Consider the following 27,210-nt stretch of genomic DNA (forward strand, 5'->3'; position numbering starts at 1 on the left):
ATTTGCATATGAGTTTCGGACAAGTAAGGAAGCCTTAAGTTTGGGGATAAATAAGAAAACATTTTAGTGTATCTCTTTTAGTATTTGGAATGTATTTATACTAAAAAACTACTGCTTGTTTTTCTGAAATTCTAATTTAACGAGTAACTTGGCAGCCTTGTTCCAAGTGGTAAGGGCTGCTGCCGAATCTGCACCGTGCTCTGTTCACAATTGGTGGCCTCACACAGGAGGATGTGGAGGCGCTAGACTGTCACCTGAGTCGACCCAAAGAGGTGGCTGAGAATCTGGAGAGAAAGCCACATTGACCATGGAATGAGTCAGGGAAGTCCACAGATCAAAATGACCCAGTTGGGTAAAAACAAAAGAACAGAAAATAATCACACTTGGATAAATCACCTTCATCTCCCAGCTAACATTGAGGCAGTGTTGGCCATGTTTTACAAGACTCTTTGGAGACAGAGTAAGGAGGGAGAGCAATACAATGGCATAGCTCAAGTGTGGGCTGAGTCTACCAGTCTCAGAGACGTCAGATCTTGTCTTGGGTGGATCTGCAGGCTTCTTTGGCTTCCAGGCAGAGTATAAGATTGGAGACTTCTGGCAGGGTGTGAAGGTGGGGAGTAGAGGAAAGAACAGAAAAACCAAAGATAGCTATAGAAGGATAACCAGAGCACAAAGGGAATATTTATCCAGTAACATGTGTAATAGGGAAATGTATTGTTGTTGGTCTTAAATTGCCCAGTTTAATGAGCACCAAGAGAAAGAGGTACTGGTGAAATGATTGACATCCAGGAGGGGATGACTGGGAGACTAAAGATAAAAACGTTTTTGCCAGGCCAGGACCCAAGAATTCTACCTTCATTGGTTGTGCATTCCGTGGGACCCCCTATGAGAGGCAGAGTTTTGATCTTGCTTTACAAATAAGGAAACTGAGGCAAGGGGTGAGTAGTAAACATGCCCAAAGTTACATATCTCGCAAAGAGCAGAGCTGGTATTCACATCCACATTAGTCTAAACTCTAAACCCAAAAGGTCTCAAATGATCTCAAAAGACATAGAACTGAATGGAAATAGAACATGACATATTATGTGTTGGATGCAGCTGGTATTTACCTAGTTGATAGTATATCTAAATGGCTCTAAGTCCATTGTCTACATGATGTAGGGTCATGTGAGCTTATCATATTCAGAGAGGTTGAGTCTTCGGTGGAAGACCACACAGCTAGAAGATGCAAGAGATAGGATGAGAATACAGGTCTATTCCAAACCTAGTTCCCTGTTCCTCGTGACAGTTACTATTGCTAGGATGAAACACCATGACCAAAGCATCTTGGGGAGGAAAGGATTTATTTGGCTTACACTTCCACATCACTCTTCATCATCAAAGGAAGTCAGGACAGGAACGCAAACAGGACAGGAATCTGGAGGCAGGAGCTGGTGAAGAGGCCATGAAGAGGTGCTGCTTACTGGCTTGCTCCCCATGGCTTGCTCAGCCTACTTTCTTATAGAACCCAGGACCACTAGCCCAGGGATGTTACAACCCATAGTGGACTGCCCCCCCCCATCACTAATTAAGAAAATGCCCTACAAGCTTGCCTGCAGAGATCTTATGGAGGCATTTTCTTCATTGAGGTTCTTTTCTCTCAGAGGACTTTAGCTTGAGTCACGTTGACATAAGCTAACCACCACAGTCCCTCCAAGGTACAACTGCACCTTGGTGGAATGTTTGTTGACAGTGGGAATTCTGGAAACGCTTTGGCATGAGTAAACTGATACCTCATTCTTTGCTACCTCTCTCTGCTGGAAAGCAGGAGTCTGAGACCTGCTTTTCTTTCTCTGCCTTCCCCCAGGAAAATCATAGAGGAAGGAAGGGCCAGCCATCAGGAGGATACAGCATAGGACTTCCTGGCCGTCAGGAGGACATGATGTAGAACTTACCAGCATCTTTCAGGGAGAGACACATCCTTATCCAACTCTGCTGGTGAGAAGCTTTGATCTTGCAGAGGTCTGGAAGTAAAATCCATCTTCTCTGAGTTTGTGGGGGAAATTTCTGCTTTGCTTTTTAAATTGACCCTTTGGTTCAAAACCCAGTTCTAAGCAAGAATGATTAGCTTTGTGGTTCAAGAAGCCAGCTTTGAATACTTGTCTGCTCTGGCCAAGCTTCAGGCGGGAACCAAACCCAGACTGTCATCTGTTCTCTTCATGGAAACAGAGCCTAGGGACGTGAGTTTCCAATCCTCAAGAATACTTTCTTCTTCTCAGTGTCTGGGTGCTCTTTATTTACAGATCATTCCCCTACCCTCTCTCTGTAGCATGTAATTGGGTTTGGGGTTGAACAACTTACACAAAAGGATAACACTGTTTCTGTTGATAGACAACCATGGCATAGGTTGATTGAAAACATGCACATTCTCTCTCTCTCTCTCTCTCTCTCTCTCTCTCTCTCTCTCTCTCTTCTCTCTCTCTCTCTCTCTCTCTCTCTCTCTCACACACACACACACACACATACACACACACACACACACACACACACACACACACACACACACACACACACAGAGAGAGACAGAGAAAGACCACTCACTGTCACAAGCCTCTTGGAGCCAGCTCAGTACATACTATTGTCTTTCCTTCTCATCCCCAAGTATAGATCAGAATAGTTGATGCTTTCTCCAGTGCAGGAGGAAATGCTGGGTAATGAAAGCACTGAGGGAGAATGTGTTATGAAGATGAAGGTGGTCATCTACAAGCCAAGGAGAGACAAGAAACTGGCCTGCTAATATTCTGATGTTGGACTCCCAGCCTCCTAAGCCTGAGAACGTGATTATGTGCTGTTGGGGGCCAGTGAAGCTGAGTTATGTTGTCATGGCAACTGTTGTAAATGAATAATGCTGCCCCATGTCTTGGCTCAGAGACTACTGACTCCAGGGCAGGTGGTCCAGGAACCTCTTTAACTGTGTGCTTCCTTGCTCCTTAAAGTCAGCCTTCCCTACATCTTGCCTCTTCTGTGGCAGTAATCAGAGCAAGAGGCTAGCAGAGACCCCCAGGACCCCAGAGGTCAACCTAGGAGCATCCCAGATGACCCAGCTGTTAGGGATGGGGAGGTGTTATAGTGAGAGAAGCTGCAGACCATCACAGAAAATCTGTGTGGCCCTGGCTGGCAATGCCTGCTCCAACAGAGTGGGATTGCTGAGCCTAGTGGCTTCACCGGGGTTTCTGTTCAGTAAAGCTGGGAATTGGACTCCTTCCCTGAAGCAGGAAGACAAGCTAAAGTCCAAGTAGTTCTCACCACTCTGGAGGAGCAGAAGCCCCCAGGGAAAGCAGCTCCCTCGACCAGGAAGAGAAGCTGGTGTGTCCCAGGACCATGTGGGGATGTGTGAAGCTCTATTTCATCACATTGAAACCTGCTAAATTCGACTCAGAGACCCAAGATCTGCTTTTAGTCCTGATCTACGAGCCCCGTTCTCTCAGGGTTGCACTGATGTAGAAGAAACTCGAAGTCATAGAGTTGACATTATCAAGGCTTTACTAGTAAATAGGCTTGCTTGAGTGACATTAAGTCCCACCAGTGGAATTTAAGAAAGGGAGCACTGCCTCCAAAATACCCCCAAGGAGAAGCAGTCTGCTAACCAGGCCTGTTAGAGACGAGGGAAATTAGGATGCTAAGAGGTAAATGTTCACCAGAACTGGGCAGCCATTAAGCCCATTAAGCTTAAGGGGACAGTGCAGGATCACAACCAATGTTAAGGCCTGGCCTGCCATTAAAACCCCCAGTTCTCTTCTTGGAAAAGCATAATTCTGCCAGGTAGGCAAGATGACCCCAGGCAATAACTATTTGAAAAGAACAACACTGGTGTACTTAAGAAATAAGACTGGCAATATCTTTGCTGTGTAAATCTCCCATCTGCCCAAGTGGCCAGACTAGCAGTCTCTGGTGTCTGTTTAAATTGTTCAAAGTGTAACCTGGGGCTGGACCTATAAGAGATTTAAGGATTTCAGGGTATGTGAAGTGCATAAGCCTAAGATGTATATAGGTTAGTAAAATCCATTTGAGGCTGACCCCTCTTTGGACATTAACAATAGCTTACCTGGTACCTTTTCAGTAACTTTTTCTTCATTAATCTCTAGGTGTGAGGAGTGAGTTCTCATTGTAGCAGCATGAGAAGCAGGCATCTTGTGAAGAGCCAGGAGACAGGGGTGAGGGAAAGAACTTTTGAGTCTCCCATGTACTCAGAGTCCCAACGGTCTAGCCCATATGGGAACAGGGTCTCTCACTGACACTGGGACTCTTGAGGTATGAGGTGAAGCCCCTGGGGGCCACATGATTTGTCCTCTGAGGTCCTGCATTCAACAAAACTTTCACCCATTCATTCTTTTGGAAATTCACTAATTCTCAAGCTCCCCGATTCCTTGAGAAGTTGAGGAGTCCAGAAAAAAAAAACAAAAGCCAGGAAGACAAGATAAAGCTACTCGGCGGACATCCGGTTGGAGACTGAGAGGCAAGAGAAATCAGGAACAAGATGCAAACTCATACCACAGCACCATCCATCCACCATGCCCTTTAACACAGCCTTGGTTCCCAGTCCTCATCTAGGGCCCGAAGCCTCAAAATTCAACTCAAACCTCAGCACTCTTGTAACTGCCTCAAGGTCACTGGATGGCATCACCCTGAATGCAAGCACTGTGCCTTCCCTCTGGTCACAACTACCATTCATCCAGGTGCACACAGACGGTAGCTCTGTTGGTTATCTTTAACCCTCTCAACCCTGAAGGTGTGATTCGGTGTCATTACCAGAGTCTATCAGATGGAGAGACTGGGAAGTAGGAAGAAGCTTCTTAAGACTCCACAGCGGGTGGTTACCGGAAACGGGATTGGAACCGGAATCTGAGTTCTTTAAAAGAAGTTCTGTGTCTGCTCCTGAAGCCATCCTGTTAGGGCCCTGTTCCTTACAAGCAGGCATCTCGAAAATGCAGGTTCCTATGGTTCCTCTAACACAGAGGCCTGCAGAGGAGAAATCTCGCTGAGGAAAGTGACAAATGGCTTAGAGAGAGGATTATGCACATGCTTTCCAAGATCCCTGCCTGACTCCTTTTCTGCGGTGGAACTGAATACAACTGAGTGGTAACTCATAAAGAAGAGGGGCTTATTGGCCTCAGAAGTCCAGGATTAGGAGGCCAGCCTCTGATATACACCGGGAGACCCTGGTGCCACATCAGAACAATGTGGCAGGCAGCACACAGCGGGACCAAGCTTGTGTGCTCGAGTCTCTCATGAAGTCACTAGTGAATCATGGGGACCCCATGATATGGTTTCATTTAATCCCAGTTACCTCTTAAAGCCCCTTCCTACAAATCCCATCAACACATGAACTGGGGTTCCGGTTTCAGCACGGTGTTGGAGGGGGACAAGCAGTAAAAACACAGCAAATCTAGGTGTGTTTAGAAGGCCATGCTTCCCAGTGTCTTACTCACAAGGGCCAGTGCGCGCAATGCTGCTTACAGCGTGCAGTCTGTAGTTCTGCTTCTGGCTAACTGGTCTTGCTAGCGGATGTCTACCGATCAGGATGTGGGGTTTGTGCTTAAAAGCCCTTCCGGAGCAAGGCTCAGGACTGCACACGGGTCCTAAACACCCAGTGCGGTCACCAGCCAGCTGATAAAGACTTTCTATTGGCTTAAACCCACGTAGTCTTCTCTGGTGGATACCACACAACACTGGAAAGAGGTGTGTGAGTGAAAGGTGTTCGGTGTCTGCTCCTCCCCTGGACCGAACCTTCTCAGGTTCAGGCTCCAGAAGCCGGGATAGGATGCTCTCTCTGCCTCCCATGACTAGCAGAGGCTGTTTTGAAAACACATCTCCAGACGAGACGAGAGCTAGGCAGGAACAGAGAAGGTCTGTGAATGTGTGTGCACATATATGTCAGCACCTGTGCCTGGATTTTCCATCAGCAGCCATCTCTGTGGAATCTCGTTTCACAGGGACAGTGTTCAGCCCATACTTCTGATGAACTTCCTTAACTCTACCCCTGGATCTGAGGGTTTCCTAATCGTTCCCTTCAGACAACCCTCAGCATTGTTTTCTCTGCTACAGCCTTCTCTGAAATCATTCTATCCACCGGGTATATTGCCCAGACAGAAAAAGTAGGTCAAGGATTAAAACAGAAGAAAGGGTTTTCCAGAAGCATTACTCAAAGCTATTTTGAACTTGAGATTGTGAAACGGGAGACTGTTTTGTGGGGATGGCTGCTTTCACTGATGACTTAGGAATAAACACTTGCCAATGCCTGAGCCTTCCATCTACTGAGCGTGTGATTTCACGACTGCGTTTTGAAAGGATAATCCTGCCCTGTGCAAGAACAGCCTTGAAATCTAAATTCTATACCAGCGAGGCCACCTTGAGCGCCCACAGATGAATAAAAACAAGGGGATCTTGAGAACTCTGCGAGTGCATAGGATGAGAGAAATGGGCTTGATCAGCCAAGTGTCTGAGGGCTATGTGCCACCCAGGGTGAAGAGAAGCTACTGAGTAGATTTGTCCAGGGTGTCTCCAAAAGGCTGAGCAGCAGAAGCAAGCATTCCAGCTCACTCTCCCCTGGCCCAGCTCTGCATCATGCTGAGAGGGAATCTTTGCTGCTGAAATGCGTATACATTTAGGGGGAGTGACGTGTGAAGCAGGATCAAGGTGGCTGGGTTGGAGGTAGGCTGCCTGAATTCAAGACTCCCCGCAGAAAGAGGCCTTGAGCTAGAAGCTAACAGAAGGAGGAAGACTGTGAGAGGTCTGACCTGCCCACAGGAGTCTGGTGAGCCATGAGCTGGAATCCCAGGTAGCCAGGAGGGGTGGTGATCCACATGACAGGCAGCCACGGGTCCCGGTCTTTATTCAGGAGAAACCACACTGGACATTTCCAGGCCAGGCTGTGATGGTGGTATCTGGCTCTGCTGGGGTGGAGGCATTATCTCACGGAGTCGTGTTTTTCTCTCTCACAAGGGAAGAAGGGAGAGAAGGAGAAAGTAAGACAAGCATTTAGCTCCCGGGAGGTTTCCTGGAAAGCAGCTGGTTTGGCTCCCATTTTAACCCAACTCCCAGGTGCTCCTGCTGGAAGTAACACTGCAGTGAGCCATCACCGTGCCTGGTCAATAAAAAGTTCCTACCTTGCTGAAAACACGCTACAACACAATTCCCCCCAGGAAAGCATTGAACACTTACGCATGGTGACTCTGACCTCATAATCAGGCTTCACGGCTATACATATGACACATGATTACATCTAAAATATGCAAGGAACTCAAAATAGAAACCTAAACACCAGGAAAATAAATGATCCAATTCAATAGTGGACTATAGAACCAAGCAGAGGAAATACAAATGGCTAGGGAATCTCTTTTAAATGTTCAACCTCCTTAGCCATTCCTCTGAGAGTTCATCTTACCCCAGTCACAAGGGCTAACAAATCCCAACAAAGGCCTGCAAGGGTGTGAAGACAGGGAGCACTTATTCACAGTTGGCAGAAGTGCAAACTGGTGCAGTCACTATGGAAATCAGTGTGGAGATGTCTCAAAAGGCTACAAATAAACCTACCACATGACACAGCTATACTGTTGTTTGTTTGGCTCTTTTGGGGGGGGGGCACCACCCAGCTCCCAAATAAATCACACAGAGGCTTATTCTTAATTATGAATGACCAGCCTTAGCTTGGCTTGTTTCTAGCCAGCTTTACTTAAATTATCCCATCTACCTTTTGCCACTGGGCTTTTCCCGTTCTCTTACTTCTGTAAATCTTACTCTTACTCTGTGGCTTGCTGTGTAGCTGGGTGGCTGGCCCCTGGAGTCCTCCTCCTTCTCTGGCTACTTCTTTTTTCACTCCTCCATCTCTCTTCTCCCAGATTTCTCCTTCTATTTATCCTCTCTGCCTGCCAGCCCCACATATTTCTCTCTCCTGCCTCGCTATTGGCCATTCAGCTCTTTATTAGACCATCAGGTATTTTAGACGGGCACAGTAACATAACTTCACAGAGTTAAACAAATGCAACATAAACAAAAGTAACACACCTTAAAATAATGTTCTACAACACTATCCCTTCCCAGGCACATACCCAAGGGGCTCTCTACCCTACAACAGAGATACTTGCCCCCCTCCCCAGCATCCATTGCTTCTCTATTCACCATAGCTACGTAATGGAAACAGCCTAGATGCATAGGCTATCAGTCAATAGAAGGATAAAGAAAATGTGGTACGTAGCTGTAAAGAAAAATGAAATTATGAAATCTGGAGGTAGATGGAACTGAAAAAAAAAATCATTCTGAGCACAGTAATCCAGGTCAAGAAATAAATACTGCACATTCTCTTTCCTCTGTGGAAGAGGACCTTTAGAGCTGTGTGTTTAACTTGGAGCACCTATAGAAGCCAGGAAACTAGAAAGGGGCCATTGAAGGTATTTTGATGGAGGGGGACAGTAGAGCATAGGTGGTATGAACGGGGAAGGGGGATAATGGAGCAGGAGGTTTTAAGTGGGGAGGAGAATATGACAGCAGAGTATAAGAAGGGATAACTAAAATTAAAGATCTTCGAAATATCCATATGTAAGCCTATTTTGGAAGCATATATATATATATATAAGCTTTTGAGATATATACATATATATCTCCAATACATATATCTCAAAAGTTTAAATGGAATTACCCAATACAGAAGGATAATGTCTCTCCTACATGCCGTAGGCTATCAAACAGAAAGCCAATACTAGATATAGGCTACTGTCTTAGTTGGAGTTTCTATTGCTGTGAAGAAACATCATGACCATGGCAACTCTTTTTTTTTTTAAGATTTATTTATTTATTTATTATACAGTGTTCTGGCACCAAATCTCATTATAGATGGCTGTGAGCCACCATGTGGTTACTGGGAATTGAACTCAGGACCTCTTGAAGAGCATCCAGTGCTCTTAACCTCTGAGCCATCTCTCCAGCCCTGACCATGACAGCTCTTATAAAGGAAAACATTTAATTGGGACTGATTTACAGGTTCAGGGGTTTAGTCCATTATCATCATGGTGAGAAGCATGTCGGCATGCAGGCAGACACAGTGCTGGAGAAGGAGCTGAGAGTTCTACATCTGGATCAGCAGGCAGCAGGGAAAGTGACACTGGGCCTGTCTTGAGCATCTGAAACCCCAAAGCCAACCCCAGTGACACACTTCCCCCATCAAGGGATGTCTACTCCACCAAGGCCACACCTTCCACTCTCTATGAGCCTATGGGGGCCATTTTCATTCAAACCACGACAGTTATCTATCTGTAGTTGAGGGGTTCCCATAGACTCCCCCCCCCCGCAAAAAAATCAAGCTGGTACAGACCTGGAAGCTTTTTCCCTATTGGCTAGGTTTCATGATGCTAGAAGGTGCTATGTGAACCCTATGAACTATAATAGTGGCAGGCCTGAGAAGACATGCCTATCAGTACAATAGTGTCATAACAGTTATGGGAGTAGCCAACCACTTTCAGCTTGGATTTAATGCCAGTTCCACAAGACAGAATTCATGCTTACTACTGGGTGAAGAATCCTTGGCTGGAAAGGTCATAGGCCCTAGGGGAGAGCCTCTAGACATCATTTTGGTTATAGGCACACTATCAAACTGCCTTCTAAATACTTATCATTATATCCATAGATTGGGGCCGTCCTCTAACGTCATCAAGGAATCTGTTCATTGCAGTAAATGGCCATTAATACAGACTCACAACTTGTGAGTATGAGGAGAATCAGAAACTATAGAGTTCTCAGCCCTAAGTGGGGTATCTATACCACACCTCCTCCTCCCAAGGCTCAGGTATAATCACAGACGAGGGAGCAGAAAGACTGTGAAAGCCAGATGTTGTAGGGGACTGCTTCAAGGTAGTGCTTTCCAGACATGACAAGGCCATGGCACATAACAACTCCCATTGACTGTGGCTGGATGCATAAGACCGAAACAGCAAAAATTCCAGCGTGAATCGGGGAAGTCCCACGCCCAGCTATTGGTAGTTGATGCTTACTGGGAAGAGAGGAGTCCTTTTGCTTCAGGGATGCGGCTCCTGATGGGCTGCCCATGCTCCAGCAGATGGCCACATGCCTGTGCATATATGGGCAGCACTAAACAGACCCAGTGGGTTAGAGACAGAGCAGAGGCAGTTGTGAGCAGCACAAGGCGGTCCTTAGCGGTTGAGCCATCTCCCCGGGCCCCTCGTTCTCTCTTTGTATAGGTTGACTTCTACTCTGTTGGTTTTTTTTTCCATTGACGTGCTATTGTTTCTAATATTGACACCGATAAACACTTTCAAAGTTGGAGAGTTTCGTCAGCTTTTCTTTTTTCACCTGTGTCTTTGGTAGCCTACTCAGGAAAGATCAAATATTCTGAAACTTTTCCACATATTTTCCTTGAGGAGTTTCATAGATTTAAATCTTATAGTTAGGTCACTGACCAATGTTCAGTTAATTTTCTAGGAGTTGTAATGTAAGGTTCACACGTCACTCTTTTGCCTGTGGACATCCAGATTTCCCAGTATCACAGGCTGAAGAAACTGTTCTTTACCTAGTGTGTGGTCCAGGCATGACTGTTGCAACTAAACCATTCAGGCTACAATTTACTTCTGGATTTTTATTATCTTTTTTAAAAATAGTATCTTTAGTTTATTTTTTAACTTTCATACATGTACATAATGTGTCTTGATCATATCCATCACCCGATTTCCCCTCCAAAACCCTCCGGGACCACTCCATTACATAATCCCCTTAATATGGTGTCCTCCATTTATTTATTTGCTTATTTTTAAGTTTTTGGGCTTGATTAGTATTGTTCATGGGATGAGTTAGGAGAACATGGGTGAACGGGAACAAAATGCATTGTAGGAAATTCTTGAAGAAGTAATAAAAATATGTTTAAAAGCGAGATCATGAAGCTGGGAAGGAGACATGGTGAGGGTACAGGAGGAACTGGAGGGAAGACGGGGCGGGGTTCGATCCAAACATATTGGATATGGTTCGACCGTCTCCAACAACAAAATGGAGTGAAGAGAGATAAGCTTCAGAGAAGGAATAACACGTGGCAAAGGTGGAAGATGCATCCTTAATCATCCACCATTTTAAACAGTTAAAGTGCATGGAAGCTCATGCATTATTAAAGCAAGAGTGTCCTTAGCGCTGGGGGCAGGGGTGCCTCATGTCTGTGATCCTGGAACTGAGGAGGCAGAGTCAGAAGAACTACTTTGAGTTCTGGACTAGCCTGGGCTACACAGTGAGCTCTGGGCAAGCTTGAGCTACAGAAGGAGACCTTGTCTTGGGCGGACGGGAGGAAGCACCTTTGAGCTGGTGGAACCCACCTTCAGAGTCATCCAGGGAATGAAGAAAAAGATGCAGATAATTCTCTCTCTAAATAGCCTAAATATGCCACTTCATCTCCCTCTGAAAGAGTCTTTGAGAAAGGGCTTGGCTGCAACGGCTGTAAAGTCTTCCAGTTGCGTGAAATAGAACGCTACTCCATTTGGGTTGACCCAGCTAAAACGAATGTGCTCTCAATAAAAACCCATCAAATAAACTTGTAAGAACACTTATTATTTTTCCCTCTTAGCATTTGCTTAGTAGGCTTTAGGGAGGTGCTCTGGATAGCCAACATTTCTTAAAATTGCTGTCCAGGGGAAACTGAATTGGTAATTTCTTTCTCTCTGAACAAATGTTCCTATAATAGGCAGTGACCTTTAAAATCATTTCGGAGATGAATCCTTTCTAAAAGTAGCTGTCGCATTCTTTAAGCATTTGCATTTAACTGACTGGTGAAAAGAGAAGCTTGACAGTTCGGTGGGGAAGACAAGCAGAGCCTGGAGCATCTGTGATGATGAAGTGGCAGAGCCAGTGGAAGAGGGTGGGTAGAGTGATGTGGATGCTGGAAACAGGAGGACCGCCAGGAGGACTAAAGACTCAAGAGAAGGTAGCTGTGGTGGACGCTGGAGGAGGAAAGAATGTGATTGCCAGCGTGCTCCCCCTCGGCCCCCTGTTGTTTTGCATGCTAGAGATTCCTGCATTTCTCCCATGACAGACTTAAGTAGATGGAACATCTGCATCTAAAAATCTGCTCCCGTCTGACCTCCACACTCACCACTCCTCCAGCGCTGCCCCAGCCCACGACCTCTCCGCGTGCTAACCCAGTGGAAACTTTTCAGTGCTCTTTGGACGTGACTCGTCAACAGCCTTTGGCATGGCAAGCCACTCTCCCCTCGGAGCGTTTTCTTTCTTGCTTCCATAGTCCTGACTCAGTGCGTCTGCATTCTATCCCTCTTCTGTCATAAGCAACCCCCCACTGTGCAGTACTGATGCACTAGGTCCTTAGAGGCTTGGGTCGCCTTCCTTACTCACCTCTTGCTCTCTGCATTGACTGCACTGTGCAGAAATTCCAAGGCATTGGGGAGAAGGGGAAAGGGGGCACCTCTACGCTAAGAAAAATCTAACATTCAGAACCCAGGAAAGCAATCCTGCCCTCAGGCTGAACCAGTAGTGACAAATGGCATCCCCATTAGCTCCAGAGAAACCCCGCAGACCAAACGCTCTGAAGGTTGGGCTGTCATCCACACCGGAGCCTACAGGAGAGCAAGGCAAGCCACCTACTAAACCTAAACAGAGTGTTCTAGTCTTACTTTTGTTGATGCTGTTGATAAAGCACTGACCAAACCAACGTGGGGAGAAAGTGTTTATTTTGGCTTTCAGGTTTACAGACTATCATTGAGGGAAGCCAGGGCAAGAGTTCAAGACAAGGACCTGGAGACAGGAAACTAAACAGAGACTAGAGAAGAGTGTTGCTTATTGACTTGCTTACAGGTCCAGATACCTTTCTTACCCAGCCCAGGCCCACATGCCTAGGGATGGTACTGCCTACAGTAGGCTGAGCCCTTATATCAATTAATGTGCTGGATAGTTTTATGTCAACATGACACAGGCTGAAGTCATCTGAGAGGGGGGAACCTCAATTAAGAAAACGCCTCCATAAGATCAAGATGCTAGCCTGTAGGCAGTTTCTTAGTTAGTGAGTGGTGTCATCCCCAGGCTGGTTGACCTGGGTTCTATAAGAAAGCAGGCTGAGCAAGCCATTATAAACAAGCCCGTAAGCAGCACTCCTCCATGGCCTCTGCATCAGCTCCTGCCTCCAGGTTCCTGTCCTGTTGGAGTTCCTACCCTGATTTCCTTCAGTGATGGACTATGACGTGAAAGTGTAAGCCAAATAAACCCTTCCTTCCTCAACTTGCTTTTAGTCATAGTGGTTCATCATAACAATAGTAACCCACCCTAAGAAATTGGAAATCAAGAAAATTTCCCCACAGACATGCCAACATATTGATCTGATGGAGGCAGTTCCAGAATTGAAGTTCCCAGGTGTGTCAATTTGACAGTTGAAGCTAAATATGACACAGAGTATCTGACTGCTGATAGGGAAGATGTGTACAGGAACCAGAGTCCCTAACATAACTGGTAAGATGTAAAATGTCGGCGTACAGTTCTTAAAGGCCCAGAGAAAACAATAAATCTCATCTCAAATGAGCAAAGATAAGCAACATCATGGCAAATCAATATCAGCATTATTAAGGACTTTAGCGACCATTAAAATGCTTCAATGATCAATTATGTATTCTTTTGAAAGGACTAAATAATTAAAAACCTGAAGAAAGAAAAAATTATATTATATATAAAAGTAGACAGGCCTTGCAACACAGGCCTGCAACCTCAGCCACTCAGGTAGCAGGAGGCTAAGGCCATAAGGTCACAACCTCAAGTCTTTCCTGGGGACCTTGGAAAAAACTTGTCTCAGAATAAAACAAAATTTTTAAAGGGTTGAGGATACAGCTCATGAGTGGAGTGCTTGCTTAATATGCATGAAGCCCTGGGTTCAAATCCTAGGCTTCCCTCCTACTCCCACTTACAAAAAAAAAATTGGTCAAGTGAAAACATGAAAATACAGATCTGAACAATATAACAGCAGAATATTCAAGAAGACTTACTATGTGGCCTCAATAGGAGAGTGGCAAAGTCATATTACATTATCCGAAGTAACATTTATAAAAACTATAAAGAGACAGACTCAGAAAGACTAGATAAGTCAAGATGGAATTCTAAAATTGCTCATAACTTTTGGAGTTCCAGCTGGGAAGGAGAAAAGGGTAGGGCTGATGATGCATGTGAAGACACAATGCCTGAAAATGTTTAAATTTGGCTAAAGGCACGAACCCTCAAATCCAAGAAGTTGTAAAATTGCCAAACAGTATAAATCCAAATCACTCCACACCAAATGCATTATAATTTTAACTCCTGAAAAATACAGTTAAATAAAAAATTTCTTGATGTCAGTGAAAGAAAAATAACACCCTACAGGGAAGTAGATGAAGGTGGGTTTCTCATAAATGAAATCAGGGGGGCTGGGAGTGAGTTTCTCATAAATGAAATCAGGGAGGCTGGGACTGGGTTTCTCACAGATGAAATTAGGGAGGCTGGGAGTGGGTTTCTCACAGATGAAATCAGGGATGTTGGGAATGGGTTTCCCATAGATGAAATCAGGGAGGCTGGGAGTGAGTTTCTCATAGATGAAATCAGGGAGGCTGGGAGTGGGTTTCTCATGGATGAAATCAGGGAGGCTGGGAGTGGGTTTCTCACAGATGAAATCAGGGATGCCAGGAAGAAGTCACACAAGTGTGTCAAGAGCAAGAAGCACCACAAATTCTGTATCAGGCAAAGTTACCCCTCAAGAGTGAAAGGGACATTTTAAAATGGTTTTTTCTCAAACAAAGAATAAGTGACTTTTTTGCTAACAATCTTTATCTCTAGGAACTAAAAGATTGGCTAAAGGAAGGTCTTCAGACAGCAAATGAGGAAAGGAGTGTTAGAGTGTGAGGGAGGAATGAAGACCCGTGGGAAACTTGAAGATCTGTACCCAAATGCTAGAGAATCCTCTTGTTCAGGGGCTCTGCAGACAGTGTTTGGTGATGGCAACAACCACAACACTATCAGACAACTCAACACAGTGAGATTCAAAAGTGAGGAGGGAAGAGGAACCTGCATGCAGCCCAGGTTTCCATGCTCCGGTTAAAAGCAAAAACACTGGTATTAGTTTGGAAACTGTCACTCTTGTACTTAAAGTAACCACTACAAACACTATATAGAAAGGTAGACTCAAAAAGACTCAAACAAAAGTCAAGACAGAATTCTAAACTTGCTCAAGTAACCGCCAAGAAGTCAGTAAATGTGAAACGGTAACAGCAGTAAAAGAAACAGATAGAAACGAAACTACAAAATGGCACATTGAGTGCCCGCACACTAGTAGTCACGTGAAATGTAAGTGGTGATGCTGGCATTGGTGGCAAACTAAAGTTTTAAAAATAACTCAACAATAGGCTATTTGCTTGCACACACACACACACACACACACACACACACACACACACACACGAAAAGAATAAAGGAATGAAAACTCCACCCAAACTTCTATGACATAGGTAAACTGGAAATAAAAAATTGTAAGAAGATAAGTCATGCAATGCATGCATTCACATACACTGTCGTATGAGCACACTGTCTAAAGAAACAAAGGAAATTACTGCGGGTAAATATGGAAATTGTGTAATTTGCCGAATGAACTAACAAAACTAAATGTCAATGCACCAAAGAATTGTGTTTCAAACCATGTGCAGTAAAAACTCAAGGCCAATGACACCAACAGAAAATTTCATAGCTGTGGTGAAGCCTTTCATGATAGAATCACGGAAAAGAAAATTAGCAAGAAGATCCCGACAACAAAATCCGAAAAACAACACAGCTGACATGATCATAACTAGTATTCCAGAACGTTCTGCCAAACAGATGAAAACACACTTTTTCCAGGTCCCATGGAATATGTATCAAGACAGCTCACTCGTTTTATGAACCATAAAATAAATCTTTAAAAGTTTTAAAGAATTGCAACTGCAGACTGAAGTCTCCAGGCGTAACAGAATCAAAGAAGAAACCAACAACATGAAACTGGAAAATGGCATTCTACAGCTTGTTTTCTGAAGCCAGCATTACCCTAATATGAAAACCAGGAAAAGAAAGTACAAGAAAACCACAGGCCAGACTCTCTCAGGAAGACATATTTTTAAATCCTCAACAAGATCGTCACAAGAACCATCCTTTAATGTAGAAGAATAATTGCACATTCAACAAGTGGGCTTTCCTCCAGACATGCAAGGCTGGTTCAATATTCAAAACAGTCTTTCAGCCAGGCATTGGTGGCTCATGCCTTTAACCCCAGTGCTCAGGAGGCAGAGACATGCAGATCTCTGTGAGTTCAAGGCCAGCCTGGTCTACAGAGCGAATTCCAGGACAGCCAGGGAGGTTATACAGAGAAAAACAAACAAACAAACACAAAAATAGTCATTCAAAATACTAACATAAAAACATCACATAGTTCTATCGACTGATGCTAAAAAGAACTTGGCAAAAATCCAACACTGTCCATAATAAAAATACCAACACATTAGGAATAGAGAGAATTAACTCCACTTGAGTAAAGACTATTTACAGAAGTAAAAATCACAATTCATCTCACTTAGTGGGGAAATATTGAATGTGTCAGCTCAAAAGTCAGGACCAAGGTAACATCCATTCTTGCCACTATTATTCAACATAGTACAGGGAGTCAACCTTACATAAATAGGGAAAACTGGAAAACAAAGGGTATATTGTTACAAGTAAAGAAATTAAACTACATTTATAATTGGTATGCTAGTCTCAACAGAAGTTTCCCACATCTTTGATACAACTTTTAGAACTTAGAACGGAATTCAGCAATGGCACAGGTCACAATTAACAGAAATGAATTGTATTTCTATATACTAACAACCAAAACATGCAAATGGGAATAAAATACAAAACCATTCCTAATCATTCTAAAGAAAATGGAATACCTAGATGTAAACTTAATAAAACATATACAGGGCATCTACACTGAGAAGTATAAAATGTTGCTGAAAGATATTTTTATAATGATTTTATTTTTATTTTATGTATGAACATTTTGCCAACATGTATATATATATGAACCACATGTGTTCCTGATGCCTGTGGAGGTCAGAAGAAGATGTTGGATCCTCTAAGAACTGGAATTAAGGACTGTCATAAGCCACCATGTGAGTGCTGGAAACTGAACCTGGGTCCTCTGCAAGAGCAGCCAATGTTCTTAATTAAGTCGCCTCTCCTGCCCTGAAAAGAAACTTCTGAAAGCCCTACATAAATCATGTTCAAGCTGTGCTTTTTGGCTGGAAAAATGATATAATAAACACGTTAGTTCCCCCCAACTTAAACAGTAAATACAAAAGCAGTTATTTTCAAAACCCCAGCAAGGCTTTTTATAGGCAGAGACAACCTTAGTTTAAAATGTATATAGTAAAACATAGATCCTAGAATGACAAAGAATAAATTTTGAGTACTCGCTCTACCCATTATAAAGACCTATAGATAACCATGGTGCTTGAGATAGTATTGTCCTGACAGAAAGGTAGGCCATAGATCATGGAACAATAATACACTCAGGAATAGACCCACACAAACCCATCCACCCATGACTTTGACAAAGGATAAAGAGAAGTCAGTGGAGGAGGGATTGCTTTCACCCCAAACAATGCTGGAGCAACTGAGTCTCTAACATAGTGGTTCTCAACCTTCCTAATGCTGTGACCCTTTAATACAGTTCCTCATGTTGTGATGACCCCCAACCATTAAATTATTTTGTTGCTACTTCATAACTGTCATTTTGCTACTGTTATGAATCATAATGCAAAATATCTGTGTTTTCTGATTGGTCTTAGGTGACCCCTGTGAAAGGGTCACTCAACCCCCAAAGGGGTCATGACCCACATTTTGAGAACTGCTGCTCTAACAGGTCAGAAAAAAAGAAAAAAATAGAATCTATATAACCTATCCTTCCACACTTTATACCCTAGTTCAAAATGGATCAGGGATTTAGGTGTAATATGCAAGAAAAACCTTTGTACAAAAATTGTAGAAAAAACTACTCAGTAGTAAGCCTATGAGGGCTGGTTAGCTTTCTGCCTGTCACAAAACACCTGAGATAAACAACTAACCAGAGGAAAGATTTGTCTGGAGTCATGTTTTCAGAGATTTCAGACCAAGGTGGGTTGGTTCCATTGTCCTGAGGCCTGGTAGAGTAGCGTGGCAGGGAGCACATGGCAGAGCAAATTTGTTCATCCCCGTGGTACCTTGGGAGGGAGAGGGAGGCAGAGAGGGACAGAGGCAGGGGGAAAGAGAGAAATGGAGGGGGGGAGGGGAGAAGAGGAAGGGGAGAGTTAAACTTCATTGTCAACTTTCCTGGCTTTAGAGTCACCATAGAAACACCTGGGTGTGTATGAAGATGTTTCCAAGACACTTTAACTGAGGAAGGAAGACCCACCCTGAATGTGAGCAACGTCATCCATGACTGGGGTCCAGGACTGAACAAAAATGGAAAGTGAGTTGAGCATCATCCTTCATCTCTCTCTCTCTCTCTGCTTCCTGACTGCAGCTGCAATGTGACCTGCCACCTCCTGCTTCTGCTGCTGCGCCTTCCCCGGTACAACAGACTCTAAACTTGGAGGCATAATAAATGTGGCCTTCCCAAGTGGTTCTTGTTGGGCATTTTGTCATAAAGATGATGAGAAAAGTAAGAGAGAGACCCACTATCCTTTTGCCCCCTAAGATACGCCAACCATGACCTAACTTCACCCACTAGGCCACACTTCCAGAAGGCTGTACCTCCCAATGGTGTCACAGACTCATGACCAGGTCTTTACCACATGAGCCTTTGGGAGAGGTTTTAGGTCTAAACCATAATACCATGTAAAGAGCCTTTAGGCTTCATGCCAAAAGCACTGTCTATGGTAGAAAAAATTGCCAAGTCAGATTTCTCTAATGTAAAAATTTTACTGTGTAAAAGCTCATCCTAAGAGGATTTTTTAAAAAGTTACAGACTAGGAGAAAATATTTGCAAATCACATGTTCAACAAAGGATTAGTATCTAGAACGAATATATATATAATATACATATATATACACATATATATAATCATAAAATTTGGCAGCAGTAAAAAAAAATTAGAAAAGGACAGAGATACACGATGGTAAATAAGCAGGAGGAAGATGGCCTACTAAACAACCATTGGTGAAGTCTGAATTAAAACTTCCAGCAATGATTTAAGCCGACATCTTTGACAACACCAAAAGCTGGCCAGGGTTGGGGGAAGTGGCTCACTCGTGTGCTGCTGGAGGAAACAAGGTGGGGCAGCCGCAGTGGAGAACAGCAGGGCAGTAGGTCACAAGGTTAAGCGTGCAGTTACCAGGATTCTGCAATTACACACCCACCTTTCGGCCGGGAGAAGTGAACATTCGTGTTTACACAGAAGCCTGCCTGAGCAAGCATATTTTAGCGTAGTTTTGTTTGCCACAGCCCCAAGCATGATGTCCTTCAACGGGTTAAACAAACAGTTGTGTTCCTGCTGCATCCCATGGAACAATACTGATACAGGGAACAAGCCACCTGAGCACGAGCCTTAGATGAACCTCCATGGTATGCCAAGTGATGGAAAGCAGTTGCTGATGATGGGTGCGGACCCTGTGACTTCCGTTACAAAACGTCCTTGAAATGACGGGATAGTAGAAGGGGAGGACCAATGCATGGAATTAGGATGGATGTTTAAAGCAGGAGGGAGGCGAGTGTAGCTGTGAAAGGACAACATGAGAGCAAAGATGACCTTCCAAAACAATTCGGAGTCTTGACTGTGGTGGACTTGACCCTGCTGGAGGGTTGCAGGTGAGAGAGGATGCATACTCAGGCAAAGCAGAAGTTTGAGTTCCAGTGGGCTGTAACGATGCCCCTATCCTAGATTTGGGGTTGCCTTTGGCTATCACTAGGAAAGCTGGGAAGAGTGTGTAGGAACCAGAGTTCCACAGAACTAATGTTTACTCATGGTGGAGACTAAGATATCTTCCCACTACTCACATGACACAAAGCACCCACCTTTTCCTATCAGGGATTCCCAGCTAAGCCTGAGCTTTGCCCACTGCAGCTGATAAAGTAGATGTGAAAGATTATCAGGGGCTTTGTAAAATTCATGGAAGAGTTTCCATCATTTTTGTGTTTACCTTTTCCAACGACAATTTTCTATGTGACAACATTGGAGTATTCTCTCTATGCATGCTCTGCATTACACACACACATACACACACACACACACACACACACACACACACACACACACACACACACACACCACATGCACACCTGCAGTGCTACTGCACTATCGCTATGGTACTACAGAAGTCTCAAATGATAGTTCTCATGGCAACCATCAGAGCCACTTTTCATGAGTACTTGTAGAAATCTCTGGGCGTGATTCATATTCAGATCCAAGTTCTGCCAGAGAGCCCTTCTTTCTTGTGTTTTTCTTTAAGATTATTATCAAACATGTTGTGGTTATAGTTTGACAAATGATCAATGTTATTTTGTCTGAAAAGTCCCTACACACAGGGCCCTCCTATAACTCTAGATGAGAAATAAACACATTCCATTCAATTCAACAGATGATGAGCATTTTCTATCTACAAGGTTTTAAATGAGTTTCTAGAGAAACAAAGATGAATAGCTCATGGCTGCTGCTCTCTAGCAGATGATAATGGCATTTAGAGTCTTTGTACCAATGCTGTAGCAAAAGTCGACTTTGGAATGTACCGTTAGTCAGTACTGAAATGGTACCTTAGGGGTATGGAGGGGACTTTCTGGCCAGCAGACACCTTAGTAGGCACACCGAAGGTTTATTGAAAGAGCTGGAAGTAAGTACAATTGCTAAGAGCATTCTGGGCATGCCAGCACATTCAATCTAAATCCTGCCTTCACCATTTGCCAACAAGTGATATCGGGCCAGTTCCTCATCTTAAGAATCAGGAAAATACTGTCAACCACTAAGTGACCTACTTCGCACAAAGTCTGGCACATAGTACTTTGTGAATGTTGAGTAACTCTTATTTGAGCTGGCATAACATTTTTTAAAAGATAAATAAACCATGAGGTCTCTTACTGAACCATCTTCAATATCATGGGTGTGAGAGGTACAAATTTAGATGGATCTTGGGACAGTGCGATGAGTGCCTTAACAGATGAGAGGTGAGTGTGGACCTGTCTTGGACCATTTTCTATTGCTCAGAGACTGAGCACTGTATAAAGCAGAAAGCTTATTTAGTTCACAGTACTGAAGGAGCTAGAGCTCTAAAACATGGCATAGGTATCGTGGCTGTAGTGAGGCAGTCACAATGATGGGAAATTATGAGAAAATAATGAGCAGCCATGTGGAAGAGAGTTTCAGGGGAGATGCCACATTTTCTCAAAATGACTAATCAAGTCCCATGATCTCCTCTTTAATCTCCTCTGAGGTTGCTTCTCCATGGCCTAATTACTTTCTACTGTGCCCTGCCTTCTCAAGGTTCTACAGCCTCAACACTGCCACTCTGAAGACCAAGCAACCAACACATGAACCACTGAGGACAAACCATGTCCTAGTGACCTTATACAAGAGACTACAGGAAACCACCATAGGTACCTCTAGGTTATTAAAGTGCCTTCCACTGATGCATAGGACAGATTTCATCTACACCATGACTAGTCAAGTACTTAAGTGATGTGTGCTGAGCATACTAATAACCCCAGTTGACTGCACCGTGTTCATCTCTGGTAACTAGCCCATGGCCAGACTCTGTGTACACTACAGAAAATCCCTTATATAGAACAGCATTCCCCCTGCCTCCCATGAACCCCATCAAACCCCTGCCTGGAAAAAGACCTACAAGAGCTCCATCAATATCATAGTCCCTTTGTGAACACTCCTGCTCTGATTACTTCTGATCCCTTAGGGTGTTTCTTATCTCCTACAGTTTCCCCCATTTCCTGTGAGGTTCCTGTGGGGTCCTGGGAGGCAGAGAGATTGCATCTTATACCTCAAAGCATCTTTTCCTGCTTGACCGACCTGAGTCAGCTCTGTGATGCAGAAATGTGCCTTCTGGGGTCCTGGGGTCCGGACGGCTTCTTAGGTACAAACCAGCTTCATGCCCAGTAGCCCCAGCTTTGATCCTGGAGATTGGTAGGATGTGGTATGTTTGGCTGTGATGACCATCTCTTCCTCTTTACACAGAGAACATTTGGGCAGGCAACAAATCATAGCTTTACATGGTGGGAAACATTTAAGCTCATGAGTTTGAAGCCCTGGGGAATTTTCTAAACATAGTAATAATTAAATGTCTTGTTTCTCATAAGTAATAATGGAGTGGACCTGGAGTGCCAGTAACACTTTCTGGACTAATGTCACCTTCCAGGAAACCTGGATAGCAGTAGGGTACAGGGTCTGGGGCCTCTGCACAGCCTACCTATCCCTGCTGGCTGTGGAAGGTATCTGTAAGTAAAGCAGTTGCCATTGTGAGTAAATCAGATTCATTTTTGCAGCCTGAAATCTAAGAGGAGGGGAAGCCATGTAAACAGCTGCCAGAAGAGAAAGGAAATCAACCAGATAGACCCATAAGAAACCTGCCAGATGTGCAGGTCCGAGGGTGAGGAGTGAATCCATGGACCAAGACTGCCCAGGGTGGGGGCCTGAGCACAGGGTGGGCCATCTCTGTTTCTCCCAGAAGGTTACAGTATGCATCTCCTTAGGGTCAGGCAAGTCAGAGCCAAGTCAGTTGTGACATTTGGGGCTCTGATTTCTGAGTCAATATCATATGGGAAGAGAGCCCAGAATCCCAGACTATCCCTAAGCCATTCTCCTCCCACTGTCCCGGGGATGTGTTTCCCACAGTCCCAGGACTGAGACCTGGAGCATGTGTTTGACGGGACAGTCCTAGTTTACAGGCAGTAGCTACCTTCCTACTTAGTCAAAGTGCCCAGACCCGCCATCTTGAATTCTGATCAAAAAGCAGCCCTGGAACATGAGGGTGGAAATTCCTGGCAGCCCTGGCATGGGAAAGTGGGCCTCCTTACCTAAGCAGACCTGGGGCCAGGTGTCTCTGGCCCTCCTTGGCTTCCTGACACCACCCAAGAGACCATCCTTTCTGAGGAATGAGCTCTCTAGCTTCTGGGGACACTGTCAATCTTTCTCACGCTGTCCTGAAAAAAAAAATCTTTCAAACTGTTTACATTATTCCAGGCTGAACCCCATTCTGGATCCTTCACATGACTTTTCTGTTAAAAATAAATAAATAAACCCAACCTTCTGGCACTGGACAAATATTAACTGGATAAGATGATACCCATCTTTGGCAAAGATCTCTCATTGCCCAGGCAAAGACCATGCTTGAGGAGCTGAAGGGCTCCATAGTGACCGGGATGGCCATGAGTCCTGCAGGACAGACCACCGGCGCCACTGAGTAGCAAGAAAACCAAGGAACCGATGTGAGGGAGCAACATGCTAGTGAGGACTTGAAGCTTCAGCCTGTGTATCTGCAGGGCAGAAACAGGACAATGCGTGTCCTTGGGGGCTGGAGAACAAATGGGAAGGTCACCCAAGTGTCTCCAGAGCCCACCCACAGGCCCCCGCCTTCAGCCTCTACACAGGAAAACTGCACAAAGCCACAGGCTGGAAAGTTTGGGGAGGAAAAAGAGATAGAAAGGTTGAATCCACTGTGGGGTGATCAGATCATTTGCAAGCCCCACCCTGCCCTAATGCTTCATTGTGACAGACAGCAATGGATGGAGCCTTCCACCTAGGGTGCTGGAGGCTGGATGTTTAGGTTTCTGCTTGGGACGCAGGTGGGGGGCAACTCCTACCCTGAGCCTCCAGGCTTCTTCACCACCTGCACAGCTGTGCTTCCCATGATCAGCCTTGTTGTTCTTTGCTAAGTTCCCAAGCCGTGAGAGGAAATCTGCCTCACATTTGAGCTCCTCACTGCTCTGGATGCACCGACTGTTTGCTGCTTCAAAGTCACAGATATCCACAGTTGCAGTGCACAGATGTTCACAGCTGCAGCGCATAGATGTTACAGTTGCAGCGCACAGATGTTCACAGTTCGAGTGCACAGATGTTCACAGTTGCAGTGCACAGATGTCCACAGTTACAGTACACAGATGTTCACAATTACAGTGCACAGATGTTCACAGTTGCAGTGCAGATGTTCACAGTTGCAGTGCACAGATGTCCATAGTTGCAGTGCACAGATGTCCACAGTTGCAGTGCACAGATGTCCACAGTTCCAGTGCACAGATGTTCACAGTTGCAGTGTACAGATGTCCACAGTTGCAGTGCACAGATGTTCACAGTTGCAGTGTACAGATGTCCACAGTTGCAGTGCACAGATGTTCACAGTTGCAGTGCACAGATGTCCACAGTTGCAGCACACAGAAGTCCACAGTTGCAGTGCACAGATGTCCACAGTTGCAGTGCACAGATGTCCACAGTTGCAGTGCACAGATGTCCACAGTTGCAGCGCACCCAGTTGCAGCACACAGATGTCCACAGTTACAGCGCACAGATGTCCACAGTTGCAGTGCACAGATGTTCACAGTTGCAGTGCACAGATGTCCACAGTTGCAGTACACAGATGTCCACAGTTCCAGTGCAGATTTTCCTGACCTATCTCACCCTCTGTCCACATCTTCACGTATAGTTAGCTTACTCTCGTTTTGAGGGGCTCTCTTGCTCCCCAGAATGCAGGTTCTTCCTATCTGGGTCCTCTTGCAGGAACTCTGTCAGCACTCCCCTGGCTCCTGAAGGGCTGGCCCTTGCTGGCATCAGACAGACTCCCTTTGTACACAGGTTTGCGCGGTGACCCACTGACCTACTTTTCGATGCTGCCTGGCATAACTCAGCATCTTAGCAAGGGAAGTGCCCCCTCCTCGGATCTGTGATCTTCAGATCGGGTGACAGGAAACATGAGGGTGACGGCCCGGATCGTAAGAACACAGTACATGAGGGCATTAACAGCCGTCAGACTGGCTCTGTTTAATTGCACCATCATTCACTGTGAGAGGCATGATGGATTTATCTTTATTTCTCCCAGCTTACAGCTCTTCCTTCTTACACACGCCCATGAGGTTCACTTGCCCTTATTTTGTTTTTATAATTAAAGAAAAACAAACCGGTTCATCGACCCTGAGACTTTGAACTTGGCGGAGATTGAGTGTGTGTGTGTGTGTGTGTGTGTGTGTGTGTGTGTGTGTATGTGTGTGTGTGTGTGTGTGTGTGTGTGTGTGTGTGTTTGTTTTTCATTCACAGGGTTAGGATATCTGGATTGAATGGGTCATTCAAACTGAATGAAATTTCCAGAGTGTCTTCAATCACCTCCACAAAACAGAGCCTGAAATGGCCCAGGAGGGAAAGAAAAATGCTGGTTGATGAAACAACAATACAGACAAAACCAAATCGATGTGGCAGTCCACTGCAGAGTCCCGGCAGCGCGTGTTCTTTGTACCCTTGCAGAGGGCTGCAATTGTGGAACTGCTTTCTCCTGCTGTATGAATGGGTCTGGAGGAAGGAGACAACTACCAGGAAGCAAGGTGACACATGAGCTGATGATAGAGTCTTGCTGAGGCATTGGAACACGCTTAGACGTGGTCGGGGAGGAGGGAGGAAAGGAAGACCCCTATTGATAGCAGGGAGGCACTTCTGAGGGGCGGACAGGAAGCAAGGCAAGGGTATCGGAGTCCTCCCTTGTAGTTGTTACTTTGCTGTTGCTGTGATGAAACACTCTGACAGAAGCAACTTCAAGGAGAAAAGGGGTTATTTGGGCTCACAGTCCGAAAGGAATAAATAGAGTCCATCACGCTAGCTGCTGACTGATCACGTGTCATCTGTACACACGAGGCCAAGAGCAAGAACAGGAAGTCAGACAGGACAAAAACAATCCCCAGAGCCCACCTCCAGTGACGTACTTCCTCCAGCAAGCCTCCACTTCCTAAAGGTCCCGTGACCTCCCCAAGCAGCGCCACCCAGTGGAGATCAAGTGTTCAAGTAGATGAGCCTATTAGGGACATTTCTCATTCAAACCACCAGGTCTCTGGAAGAGAAACGGGGGAAAGACAAGAGTAAGTAAGGAGAAAGCCCTTCTCGACTGGAAACACTGTTAGAAAAAATGTGAGCAAACATCTATTAACCCAGACTGGGCATTGACACAGACCAAAGAAATTCTACTCACGTCTAGCTTTAGGAACCAGTGGGTTTACTAGGGCTGCCTCCAGGAATGTGGATGAGGGGTTACTTATCGGGGCGCGGGTAACTCAAAGGCACCTGCATCACCCAAAGGTCTGCAGCAACACGAGTGATAGCTCAAGAAACCTGCATCCCTACGCTCCCTGCGCCACGTCCAGGTGCCTCCATGGGTGGGTTCCTCTCCCAGGAACTGCCCAGGAACTGCCCACTCATTTCATAATGCTGGGGATAGATCTAGTTGATGTTGCAAAATTTTTTGAGATAACTAGGCCTCCTACGTTGTGTAAGCTCACATCTTCCCTCCAGGAAGGAATGCTTTAATTCAGGAGAAATAACTGCGTAAGGCCCCTCCCTTATTATACTGTTACTTTCCAGTTACACCAATAACGTCGACACTGACTTTACCCCACTCCTTAATCCCAGTCTCAACTCCTTCCCGCCGCCCCCTTCCAGAACTCTCACGCCTCACTTGCGTTGCGTCTATGTTGGCAGCTGCCTTTTCCACAAATACTGGCTCTGAGCATTCATTGGCATGGCTCTCTCCCTCTCCTGGAACTCCGTTTGCGTTGGATTTCAGCCCCTCCACACACACACACACACAAAGACATACATATGTACACACATACAATGTCTGTCTCCTTCTTTGTCGTTATTGCATAGTGGTCCACAACATGGGTTATTCATAGCTTATTCAACTCCTACTGATTAAAAAAAAAACAAACAAACGCCGGGCGGTGGTGGCGCACGTCTTTAATCCCAGCACTCGGGAGGCAGAGCCAGGCGGATCTCTGTGAGTTCGAGGCCAGCCTGGGCTACCAAGTGAGTCCCAGGAAAGGCGCAAAGCTACACAGAGAAACCCTGTCTCGAAAAACCAAAAAAAAAAAAAAAAAAAAAAAAACAAGAGTTGACCTATTCTCAGTAGTGGGACTAACAGATGAAAGGAAAAATCAGCAGCCATCTTGAGAGATGCCTCCCCCTCCCCTCCTCCAAAGGT

General features: G+C 45.1%; 1 long non-coding RNA gene across 1 annotated transcript; it reads right to left on the bottom strand.

Annotated features, from left to right (window-relative positions):
- Window positions 1–249: 249 nt before the first annotated feature.
- Window positions 250–26,723, bottom strand: LOC128114803 (uncharacterized). Its single transcript, XR_008219909.1, has 4 exons — window positions 6,777–26,723; window positions 2,581–4,998; window positions 1,935–2,003; window positions 250–1,430 (listed from the first exon to the last, which is right to left on the bottom strand). It is a non-coding gene; the product is annotated as an uncharacterized LOC128114803 (long non-coding RNA).
- Window positions 26,724–27,210: the final 487 nt, after the last annotated feature.

Source organism: Peromyscus californicus, unplaced genomic scaffold, assembly GCF_007827085.1.
Source record: "Peromyscus californicus insignis strain IS unplaced genomic scaffold, ASM782708v3 Scaffold_19__1_contigs__length_69161282, whole genome shotgun sequence".
Taxonomy (NCBI): domain Eukaryota; kingdom Metazoa; phylum Chordata; class Mammalia; order Rodentia; family Cricetidae; genus Peromyscus; species Peromyscus californicus.